The sequence below is a fragment of the Orbicella faveolata genome, unplaced genomic scaffold, assembly GCF_042242905.1.
Source record: "Orbicella faveolata isolate gen_17 unplaced genomic scaffold, um_ofav_v1 contig_26, whole genome shotgun sequence".
Classification (NCBI taxonomy): Eukaryota; Metazoa; Cnidaria; class Anthozoa; order Scleractinia; family Merulinidae; genus Orbicella; species Orbicella faveolata.
In genome coordinates, this window is record NW_028301554.1 from 16,813,399 (window position 1) to 16,826,196 (window position 12,798).

At 38.2% G+C, this 12,798-nt stretch overlaps 1 protein-coding gene across 9 annotated transcripts in view; it reads right to left on the bottom strand.

Moving 5' to 3' along the window:
• Positions 1–12,798, bottom strand: part of LOC110043018 (neuropeptide FF receptor 1-like) — a 46,134-nt gene that overhangs the window by 23,771 nt on the left and 9,565 nt on the right. For 4 of the 9 annotated variants that reach the window (XM_020748681.2, XM_020748611.2, XM_020748889.2 and 1 more), the window contains exon 2: positions 5,766–5,798. The exons of 2 other annotated variants lie outside the window; for them this stretch is intronic. The gene's annotated coding sequence lies outside the window, so the exon portion shown is untranslated. Of the gene's footprint in view, positions 1–1,881; positions 1,997–5,765; positions 5,886–6,396; positions 6,464–12,798 lie in introns of those variants that run through there. 3 more of the 9 variants (XM_089295430.1, XM_089295429.1, XM_020748821.2) reach the window with 3 other exon arrangements.

Sequence of the window (12,798 nt, forward strand, 5' to 3'; positions counted from 1 at the left end):
GGTTATTAAGTTGTTTATTATATGGCTCACGAATTAAAGAAGAAAAAAATATTCGAGCGGAGGTCGTCAATTTACATCCGGCGATGCGCGCGTTTACGGATTCATTCATCGTCTCAAACCCAGGGCAAAACTACACAGTCAGTGAACTTTATCACTGTATTTCTTTACGGGAAAAATGATTGTCACAGCCCTCAAAAAGGTATTTTAGTATCGTGTTGCCACAACTTGATGAGGGAGTTTTTCCAATTTTTGTGGCGAAACGTCAACGTATATAGAAAAGACAGAAAGTGCTTCAAAATAGTCCAAACCAGCGGTCTTTCGGTGAAAGAAAATACTAATGCTTCAGAATGCATTGGTCAGAATAACTCGATCTTCGCATTCGCTCTCGACAACATATCTTGACCTTCTTCATTCTGGGACTTATGAATGAACTTTTCAAGCCTTGTGAGCGTCTAAAACTTCCTGCAGGTATCAGAAACACTGCTACCGACAGAAACCGCCCGATTGGTTACATCTGATGATCCTGGAAGCTGATTTACACTTGCTTGTGTTAAAGCGAGGGAATCTATTTGATGAGAACTGAAACGGAGTTCAATATTTCGGTAATTGTTGTGACTAGGATGATAACTTATAAGTTTCTTCGTGGTGTTGTGCTCCGGGATACGTGACACATCTGCCGATGGTATTTTTCACTTAGCGATTTTAGCTTTACTCAACACTCGGCAAACCTTGATTGTTTTTCACTAGTGCCCGCCAAGGTTACCGGTGAGTCAAAAACAGCTTCTATATAAATTTTATTAAGGAAAAATTCCTAAACTTTTAGTTACTCGGAATTAAATTTACTTCTCTTACTGTTTTTAATCGGCTTTCATCGTTTCAATGCGCTTGAATTTTCCGAGCCGGGCTCTTCCTAATTTGCATAATCCGTAATCGGCCCGTGGGCATTACGGCTGCATAATGACCGCTCAGATCTCGCTCTTAGCCAATCAGAGCGCGCGTTATATCGGCCACAAGCCAAAGCCATATAATAAATATTTTTAATATCTGACAAGTTTCTGTTGCGCCCATTGGCTGATTTTCTTTATCAACACTTGATTCTGAAGAGATAAACATTGTTCACACATTCTTCATCTAGGAAAAAAAAAACTTTGAAGAAAATTTTTTGTCTGGTGTCTAGTAACATCGTACTTTGTATTTTACGAGAATAATACAATTTTTGAAAACGTTTGTTTTTTTTTTTACTCTATTTTTAAAAGAAGTTGCTATCAACTGTACGCGAAGCCGGCATAGCATAGTGTATGCGTAGCCGGCATGTTGTGGCTGCTCTTTCAACGTTTTAAAAAATTTCTATCCATTGATAATAAGTCAAGGATATAATAAACAATCCAAAAAATAATGATTTCTTCACTGATTAACTTTACCAGTTGCGGAGCGGAAGTCATCGAAGTGAACTTCGCATATTGCCTTCAAATTTCACGGGCAAGGAAAAATTATAATTGGAGACTGCTTAATTGAAGACGATATGAAATCATTTCAGGAAATTTAACATAATATTCTGATTTCTCGCTGAAATGGGTATCGAACAGGCGTTTTACACCTTTTTAGTACACAAACTTGTGATTACCTTTTCAGCATTTACTATAACACTTACGGTACGTTTTGTTTTGTTAGTCAATATATTTTCTTACTATATTGTTCACTGTTTGATTAAACAAAACTTTGCAACGTCTTGATGACTCAGCTACAGGATAAATTATGTCCTCGATAAGATTTAGTTTTGAATCCCATCATAGGAGTTTAGAATTTTATGTTGTGTTGAAGTCAAGCTGTTTTGCTATTACATATATACGTAAATTGTAATGAGAAAACGTGATACCCTACCTTTCGAACACGTCCTAAGAGGTGTTCTGTCGCCTGCGCCAAGGTGAAGTTAAATAACTCACCATACTGTGGTAGTGCAACGTATTTTATACCTTTTTCGTCATGAATCAAATAGGTAATAGGTCTTTTTAATATATACGCTTGAGAATTATGCTTTTGAATCAAAACCTGTCAAGTTTAACGACTTTGCGATCTTTCCGATAGGTCATTATCACAAGTGTTTATGAGGCGACCGAGTGTTGCCGCCAAATGAATAATTTGTAACACAGGCACTTCAAATATGTCAAAGATTAGCTCGAGATTACCGCTTCAAGAGTCACGTTCGCTATGAAAAACTCTTATCGTGATCTTAAAATATCCATAATACAAAAGGCCTAGCTTAGCTACCGATTCCATTATGTTCTTTCTTAGCTACATTCAGTCTGTCTTGTTTATTTTAAAAAGAACAAAGACAGTTAATCTGGTAGAGCAGTCGGAAAATATATTGACAAGACTTCGCATGATCAAGTCGTTCAGTTTTATGAGTATTAAAAATAATGAAAGGGCGCAAGTGTTGATAAGTGGTCGCTAAAGGATAGCTAAGACGCTTTTAGAATCATAACTTACGCCCATTCAGCTTTTGGTATCAATTCCGGAAGTATTACATTTACATGAATTTTTAGATTTACTTTATAAACTTCTGTATGTCTACAGCTGGTTATATTTATTCATTGCTTCCCGTTAAGGATATTATTATAAAATGGCGTGCTGTCTCTTCCCGTAGCAGTCATGTCGTTTGTCGAGCCTCATTGAGCAGAGCCCCCAAGTTGGTTTATCTACATCAAAACTTGATATTTTGCGGTTAACGTGACTCAGATTGACACAAATGCAAATGTACTATAGTGGTAGAAAATGACAAATTACTCATCAGATTGGTATGAGTTCTATCTCACCTGGGTTATATAGGTAGGAATTTTTTCTCGCCTATTTTTCCCTTCGTTCGGCCGTTTAAATGCTTTTTCAGTCAATTACGAATTCTTTATTGACCATTTAAAAAGGAATAAGGAGCAAACTGTTTCTAAAACCGCTCCAGTGACCATTTAGTGTAAAATATTCACTCTTTGTTCATTTTATATGCTGCCTGTAGCAAATTCGCCTTTTCTCGGGAGCAAAAGCCTCTTCTTTCTGTGCCCTAGTTTTGCTGCATTACAAATTAGTGAAACTACATTTGAGCACATTTAGCCGTCTGCTAGAGTTTTAAAAAGATAAAAGTGATAATTTTTTGTACTTAGCCGTTATCTCAACTGAAACTTTAAGTGATTTTAAAATTAAACGTGAGTCAAAGATAGAGATTGTTAATGAAGTAACTAGTTTCGCTCAAGTAGTTGGTAAAAATAGAAGAGTTTAAGTGCTTTTGTGAATTCGAAGTATTTCGCAAAAAACGTTGTCGGTGTTGAAGGAATTTTATATTGTACGACTACTTCGAATGTTTCTTATAAGGTTGAAAACCACTGGCAGGACATAAGAAGTGAAACCACTGAAAGGTATCATATAAGTGCGTGGGAATTTTTGTCAGGAAGTAACCCAAGCATGTTATCCATTTAAAAAAATAATCTTTTTTGTATTTTCTTTAACTCTTCATTGATTAGATACGTATCATGCCACAAGAACTTCAAAAGGCCCATCAAACCTTAAAAGCATCCACCAATGTAAAGAATAAATTATTGCCTCCCCCTCTGAAATAGAATTTTGTCATGAATAAATCAGTGGAGGTTTTCTTAGACAATTTCGCATATGGAAAGAAATGCGTTCGCTTATTTATATAATTTAAAGTAAGAGACTAATGATTTGCGAGACCGACAGACTCGAAAGTTTTCTTGTCACCGTTGAAAATGTATTTTCACAAGTACTTTCGACAGAATCACGACCCAACTCAGTCTTCGGTGGTGTCTAGGTGGAGATGGAACGATCATGAGTTTTCTCTGTATGTTATAAACGTAGGAATACCACTCCATAAGCTCTATTTTTTTCGCTTGCAGCAATGATAGGTAGCAACAGGTATGAAGTTTTAAATCAGGGTAGTTTCCTTTTATAACCCGGCATCTCAAAAACTGGGAATATTTTAAAATGAGCCCTGGTTTCACCTGTAGGTAGACTACATAGCAAATTAGTGCTTTTGTTAATGTTTTCCAGTGAAATAACTGTTCTTTAGATTGAGATCAAATGTAACATAGGTGTATCAAGGCAAGGAATTGTTGCCGGACTTGATAATGGTATTTGTTCTTTTGAACGTGCAGCAAATAGTGAATAAGGAGGAGTTTGTTGACGTTGTTTGTTATCGTTCAGTTGACTATCCTGTGCAGAGATCATGGAGGTTTCTTAGGCCACGGACGTAACTAACATAGACGATAAGGAGATTGTAGCGTAAGAATTAAAAACGCAATTTGTTTACTCCCTTAAGTTTCGGAACATAGTCAGAAATCTAATATTGGAAAAGAAAATTTAGCGCCGGGAATGTGTTTCAAAACTACCAATATTATTGTGCTGTTTGTCTGTGGAGGGTTTTGAAATATTGACATGGGAAACGTTTATCAGTGCTTTGGATTTTGGATATGCATGCATAACCGTTGAGTGAAACTTGAATTACCACATGGAAAGCCACGGCTGACATTTTGTTGGGAAGTGAACAACTGTGCTGTATTACAGTCGCCTGGGACCAATTTCAATTTGATGTTTGAGATTTTAACGAGTCTGGTATACCTGGAAATAGATTTGAAAAATCACAATGATGGGAACGACATGACATTGCAATTTTCACAGACACTACATAGGCTGTTGTATTTCTAAGAAGAAAGTTGCTCTTTTTGATCAATCTCGCTCATGGACGTCTGCGACTTTGTTTTTCGTCCAGCAGATTGAATGTTGCATTTTTATGAGGTTCTTCATGTCAACACTGAGCCATGCAGAGTGAGAGTTAATATTTCTTTTGAAATGCCTGACAGCCAAGGCGCCCGCAACTAAATGCGTACAATGCTACGTTTTGTCACTCGAGGTACATAGATCTGTAAGTCTCCTTTGTACTACGCTTATTTGCAAAGTCACCGCCATGCAGTGGTTAACGAAATAAAGACGGATGTAATGATTGTCCTTTCTTATCACTTGTCACCTTTCTTTCAACTGATAATAATTTCACTTCCAACGTTTATCAGTTGTGAAACTTGTGTGTCATTATAAATACTACAACGACGTAACGTGTTGATCAAATCGAGCTAATGAACGTCTTTACAGATTACAAAAAATAACTGACGTGCTTAATATGACAGTTGACGAAGACGTATATTTCTGTCACTTCGCTAGGAAGGTGGTTTTCGAAACACATTGAACTTTTTATAGCATTTCGCAGCGTGCTGTTATTATATTATAAAGCGTCCAGGAGAATCGCCAACTCCAAAGTGTACATTAGTAAAACAAGCAACAATAATTAGTAATTAAGAACAGATGCTCCTATTGTACGTGAGGTTATTTGTTTATATTGTTGCAAATTTGACCTCAGTTATTTAGTGTAATTTAATGTACATTTTTGTGATCTTCCTTTGATTAGATTTCGCTATGAGAACTATTTTAATTGCCCCGTATGATCGATGTCATTTTTTGTTTTTATCTTTATATTTAAAGAAACTGTTCTATAAAGAAGCTCTTTCTGCTCCAACGTAAAAGTAAAAGTTCTCATCAGGATTTATAATTAGCTGAGCAAAGGTAAAGTTGGTCAAACAACTGTGTTTATAATTAAGTCTATTTTAAATACTGCATTTAACAGTGCCGACGAAGTTGCTTTGTTTCTTGCATTTTTCAGTGTCTCACCTGTGGTAATAAACTAAAATTCTATTTAAAAACAAGGAACTTACGTAATGAGAATATCCCATTTATTGGAGCTCCTTCTGTGGAGAAAACACAAATATACAGAAAGAAAAACAATTATTATTGTACAACAGCTACTAAAGAAGTTACTGCCCGAAGTGAACATGACTGGCTGGCTAAGCCTACTTAAATTACCAACACACAGTAAAGGAAAAGCTGACTGAACACGTTTCACTTCATGATTCACTTTGTCTTTCACTCAATCTGCGTTGTATCGCCTGGCCTTTTCTCAGGCTACTCCGCTAAAAATGACTTTCATTGATTTCGTTGTTTGTCATGATAAGGACCTGAATGTTACGAAGAAGGACAATGTTTTTAATGATTTCAACTGGCCTGCCAAGAGCCCTATTTAATGATTTTAATTGTATCGTTTAGTTGACTATTTGATTGCTCATTTAAAAGCAGCGTTACGTCTAAGTGTCGGACTATGAAGCAGTTACGATCGAATGAGTCTATGATCCTGACTTTAGCAATGGCTCGATACGTTTTTGTTGACTTGATGCTTTATCATATACGTTTTGCCATGTAAATCGTGCTGCGCCATGATGATGTTTTATGTAGTAAATTGTGCTTATCCGCTTTCTGAATCAAGAAAAACACAAAATTGTCAAGATATACCTTCAGTCTCAGTCTGTGATCCACCAACGTTATGATTTTGATGACACAAGATTACCTACCAACTGACAGATCTCGCTCTAACTGAATCACATCATGTACAGAGAATCGTGAACATATGGCAAATATATTAAGCTCAAAACTCATTGCACCGTATTTGTCTGAGTCTTCTACACTTTAAGACGAGTTCAGACAGAGCAAGACTCCAGTCCAAGTTGCTTTGTGTTTATTTGCCAGGAGATCTTTAATGTTAGGCCCAAGGTTACCCTCGTGACTTATGCTTTCACCACCTTTTAAAATTCCTTGCAGACATTATTGTCGTTATTAAAATGTTATCGAAAAACAATAGTACCATAGACTAGCCAGTTGAGATAACCGGCTGAAATGCACTGACAACTGCAAATTGACCTCAGTAGAGGCTTAACGTATACTTTTCAAAAAGGAGGACTCAAAGAAGGCTAAAGAAACATACTGAAATCGATTTGTTGGCAAGAGAAGGGAAAGAGCGTAATGTATTGTTCCGAAAGTACTGACCACCCCGGGTTGGGGCAACTCGCATCATTTTTAGCTGTCAGAGGGTGCGCTCGAAGAAATAATTACGTTCTCGAGGAACGAGAGAACGCATCCTAATTTCGTTTCGCCCTGGTTGCAGCCAAAAGAAATCGAGATTTTTTGTGAAAAAAAAGCAAATTGGCCGCCCCTCTAGGTTTTTTCAGGGGCTTTTTGCCTCGTTTCGTGTTCATCTGCTACGTCATTCTTCAGTTCTCTTTTGTGGCTTCTTTCGTTGTTTTCGATGTTTCGGGGTTTTCTTTGAACTGGTTTTTTACTCAGATTGCATTCGACAAAGGAATGTAGTCCTAATACAGACTGGAGTGAGATTTTTTGGCGAAAACAAATTACATCATCGCAAAGCACGTGCATACGAGAGGATTTGCTTTTCCGATCGTTCGCGATCGTTCGTTTCTAGTAGTTTTTATTCTGGACCGTGCGTAGTCTGCGTAGCAACCGTTTCCTTTCCTTTCCCAGGCGGAGAGATCGAGCAAGCGAGCTGGCAAGCGGAGAGCAAAGGAGCGCGCCTGGGGTGAGCAAAACTTTGGGGAGAGGTGGGGAGGGGGTGAGCGAGAAGGGGGGAGGGGGTGGTGCGCTCTCCTCACCCCCTCCCCTGCTCCTTATTTTTCGCACCCATTCGCAGTTTCGTTTCCTTCGCGTGCCCTTTAGACCGTGCGTGGCCTGTTTGGTCAGGATGCGAGATGACGTGCTTTTGTTACCTAACTAGGACAACAGTTATTTATTCTGTTCATGAACACGACTTTGAATCGCCTTGGCTTTTTAACCGTGAGAGCAGCCATTTTACATTGGCTATATTTTGATTACATTTGTTGACTTAAATAGTTCCAGTGGCCACAAATAGTTCAGTCTGTATCCAGCAAAGGTCAAAATTGAATCGATGGAAGAGTACTCTGCAGCCAAGACCTGTAAGGGTAAGCCAGAACTAAGAACCAGCAACGTAAATGATGACTATTTTTATTCATCAGCGGAAATAATAATTATTGCCAGTCGCAGTTTGTTGACGATAAACCACGGATAAACCGACACGCGAGTGAATATGTTCAGATTTTAGCCGATATTTGTGCTTCCAGCTCAGAATACTAGATGTAACTCAAATTTTGCGACGAGCATCCCCGACCATTTAATATGGGAGTCCCTCCCGGCAATAAACTCTTAGTTCCCGATAGTAATGTTTTAATCGTAATTTGACATGACACAGTAGTCATAACTGTCCTGATACAATAAGCTGGGCACTAAAAATAACACATTTTAAATGAACTTTTGTTCATTATTGATTGTAAATTCTATTAAACGCGTTTTTTTCCTCTTCAGTTTCACCTCTCACCTAATGCATCGATAATCAGTTCCGTAACTCGCAAATAACAGCACAGTCGGAGGCTTAGTGACAGCCTGTCCTATATTAGTCCTGCTGTTAAGAGCCAAAAATAACCAGAATTGTTCGTTTTGTGATAAAAGCATGAAACTTCCCAGGGTTACTAACCTCTATAAGGTTAACATTTTCTGATATGGAGCCATCCCAAATTTACACCCACAAACATGCTACGCGCATGTCCAAAAATTACATATTTGGCCCTTACATGGGAACGAGGCTGAGTTAAAATGCTTATTTCTAAGCTTTCTCTGGAGTTCTTTGCCTAGATTTCTTGCTTCTTAATACAACAGCAACTTATAAAGTATCTGGGAGTCTAAAAATTTGTCACGTGATTAGTCACGTGACCATCATTTTCAATAAACAAAATAATACCGAATATTGCATTAATACGATTAATAATTTTTATTTCTCTACTTCCTCGTTTTTCCTCGCAAATAAAAAGAAGTAATCATTTTGAACATTACATATAGAGTTATCAGAGATTCAAACTTGGAAACTTGTGTTTCGGCATGTACAATGTCATATTGGGGCTCTTCATCAAATCGAGGCTTAGACAAGGCATGGATCTATGTTGGCTACTGAAGTGATTTGCTTAAGGTGGCTTACTATAATTTTACGATTGCACGCGCGCATAGGACGAAAGCTCAAGTAATCTGCGCGCGCTCAAAGGAAAACGTCAGTGTTTTTCGATTTTTATGACGTCAACATGAGCACAAAAAGCAAAACTGACTGTGAATTTTCTCGCGTTTCCTTCGCTGCGTTTTTTTTTAATTTGGCTCAGTTGTAACCACATACAATTCCTATAAAATACCCTATTTTGTTAAAATCTGTCAGAGCTAACTTAATATATTTAGAAGAATGAAAAATTACAGAATATTGGAAAAAACCGTCTGAACAACCTTGACTTTTTATCAATTCAAAATGTCACGCAACATCATTTTCATGATGTGGCAAAGTATAAAAACATTTTACCGAAAGGGAGTATAAATATTAAGGAGTTTAGGGCAAAATGAGGAATATATCTGCCTGTCATTAGATGAGGTGTTGCCATAGTAACGGCCTTAATCCAAAAATTGACAACCAAAAAATAAGCCTTATTTCAACAGTACCCAGATAGATCAATAGATCAATAGATAGATAGGTAGGTAGGTAGGTAGGTAGGTAGGTAGGTAGGTAGGTAGGTAGGTAGTTGGTGCCAATTTCCTCCCTTGCAGCCAAAGGCTGAATTGCGGAGGAACCAGAGGGGTGAGATCGGACGTCAGCGTATGAAGGCGCACTTTGCAGCCACTTCAGTCCATGTATGATCTCACCTTACCCAACCCAGACCAATGACCGGCAAAAGTCAGATAGACCATGACACCGGGTTCTACGTCCCCTACTCTTTTCGAACAGTGTCATGCGTTCTTTAACGTCCCACAAGAACCAGATCAGTGAAGTGCTGTGAGACGGGGCCTACGGTTTGTCGTCCTTATCCGAGAAGACTTGAATGTCTAACCATTTGTAGATGTAATTACAAAGGCAGCACATTCTCCTCAGTTATTTTAAGACCCTGAGTGTTGGTCCGGTCTGGAGCTCGAACCTTCGACCTCCCGCACAGCAGTCCGGCGCTCTCCCAATTGAGCTAACCAACTGGTAAATCTCTACAGGGAAAACGTTAAGAGAAATTAACTAAGTTTCCTTTTCTAACTCGCGCTCCATAGGAAGGGTGTTCGTAAATACTTTAGGGAGCCACCTAATTGTTTAGCACTTATCGCACTAATTGTTTCTGCGCATCCTTACTGCGCATGCAAATTCACAAGTCACGTCATGCATGAGAGCTCGCGCTAAGAAATAAAATAAGCAATGATAGGACAGATGGCTATTGCTATAGCTTTGCCTGGATTTAACGATCTTGGACGTTCCGTGACCCCTACTTTTCTTTCCAGAAACAGATTTTATTTACCATTATCTCCAGATCGTCCAAAAATGAACAGAAAATCAATGTGGGAAGTTAAAAAGATTTCTGCCCATGGGACATCGGATCCTGCCATCTTGCGGCTGCAAGGCGCGTGAAACTATGGTCGCTTAATGCGAACTTGTTCTTTAAGGAACCTCACCAGTTTACTAAATTTACCTAATAGGTCCACTGAAACAATATTTGGCAGAGAAAATTTCATTTCAAAGATCTACTTGCAATATTTTTGGGCTTACAGACACTGTGGCCTTATTCGCTAACGAAGCCCGATTTTTTCAGATTTACGGTGTTCTTTCGGACATGTTCTCGGTGAACCCCCATTTTTTTTTACATTTCTGACATAACTAACTCATCAGGTTGCAGTGGTAAAATTCTCAGAAAAAAATCAAAGTTGGAAAATTTCCGCACGAAAGTCTGGCTTAACGGGATATAACTAATTTCGGTGCAGAACTCATGGGAAAACTCTTGATTGGTTTAAATCATATTTGACTAATCGCACACAACGGTGCTCCGTTAATGGCTTTCTCTCTGACTTAACTACTCTTAAATGTGGTGTGCCACAGGGAACCATCCTTGGTCCTCTTTTATTTCTAATTTATATTAACGATTTGCGTAACTGTCTATCGTTTAGCGTACCTAGAATGCATGATGATGACACCCACATCACTTTAATATGCTGGTTCTGATTTGCGTCTGATTCAGTCTAGTCTATATCACGACCTTGAAAAGCTAAGCAAATGGCTTGTGTCTAACAGACTTCCCTTGAACGCTACAAAAACGGAATTTCTGTTGATCGGCTCCAGGCAAAGATTAAGTACTCTATCTGATACACTCGAACTCTCCATTGGTAATGTTCCGATTGAACAAGTTTCCTCTGTGAAATCACTTGGAGTATATATCAATGAAAATCTAACATGGCATTCCCACACTGATAAAATGTGCAAAAAGATCGCTTAGAACTGCAATTGGAGCCCTAAAGCGAGTTAAGCCATTTGTGCCTCTAGTTCAACCTCACTTTGATTACTGCAACCTAGTCTGGGGTAATTGTGGCAAAACATTATCTAACAAGGTACGAAAACAACAAAACTGTACTGCACGAGTAATAACTTCACCGGGCTGTGACGCTGATGTCGATTCCTTGTTTTACAGACTCAGCTGGAAAGACTTGCAATTTCAACATCAAATTCAGAAAGCCCTAATTAATGGTTTTCAAGTCTTTAAACGGTCTGGTTTCCGAATATCTCACTTCTAAATTTGTAAGGCGAAATGAATCAAATTATGCTCTGAGGGACTCGGTTAACAAACTTGTTGTTCCCTTTCCGAGAACTAACTACATGAAAAATAGTTTTACAGCGGTGCAACCCTTTGCAATAGCTTACCCTGTAACATTAGAGAGTTTGGTTCATTAAGTCAATTTAAACGCTTTCTCTATCGTAATTTTTAAACACACGGCATTCATGGAAATCAGGTTTATAAGTAGAATATTGTTGTAAGTTATTAACATATGCTTGAAGACTAATCTTGACTGTACCGGTTTGTGCAATTGTGGTGGAAATTGCAACTAAAAGAACCTTTTTCCAGCTAGTGTTTTTAAAGGCAGGCATAGGAACGTTATAGCCAATGAAAGCTGTTTTTCAAAACGTTTCCTTCAGACCAAAAAGTTCAGCAAGTGTTTATTGTAACATACCTGATCTATTCCAGCATATTTGAAAGTCTCAAACGGGAAATAGAAGGTGTCTCAATCACACTAAGCAAGTAACTCACGAAAATCATGTCAATGAAACCTATATAAATTGACTCTGTATCTCGGCCTCGATTTGATGCATAGTTCTGATATTAAGTTTTTGGTACATCCCAAACATACATTTAAGGTTTGAATTTCCTACTCTAGACAATAGAATCTACATTGCAAATGATAAAATTGGCACGTAAAAAATGGTAATGATTTCATCAGTGCCTATTGCTGGTAATTGAAAATAATGGTCACGTGACTATCACGTCACGTGACATCATTTAAGACTCAAAAGCATTAGTTAATTTGTTGTATTAAAAGAAAAGCAAGATACTAGGCATAGTAGTCCCAGAAGGCCAAAATAAGCGGTATTTTGAATCAGCCTCGTTCCCATGTAAGGGTCTTGTATACTATATTTTTGACATGCCCATTCCATGATTCTGGAAGCAAATTTGGCATGGCTCCATATCAGGAAATATTTGTCTTATGGAGGTTAGCTACCCTGCCAAGTTTGATGCTTTTATCAAAAAACGAACGATTTTGTCCCTTAACAGCTGGACTAATATCGGCCAATTAGCATTTGTTACGAATCCAAAGGGAAGTGGGAGTGCACTAGAGACGATTTTCGAAGTGTCTTCGTGCCAATTAACCACATTTGGAAATCGAATTCTGCCGGATAGATCCGTCAAATGACAGTAACAGCAATACTGAGCAGCAGCAGGAGTTGCAACAACAGGAACTATTGTCTACAACTGTCTATTCTGGTCTTTCGGAATT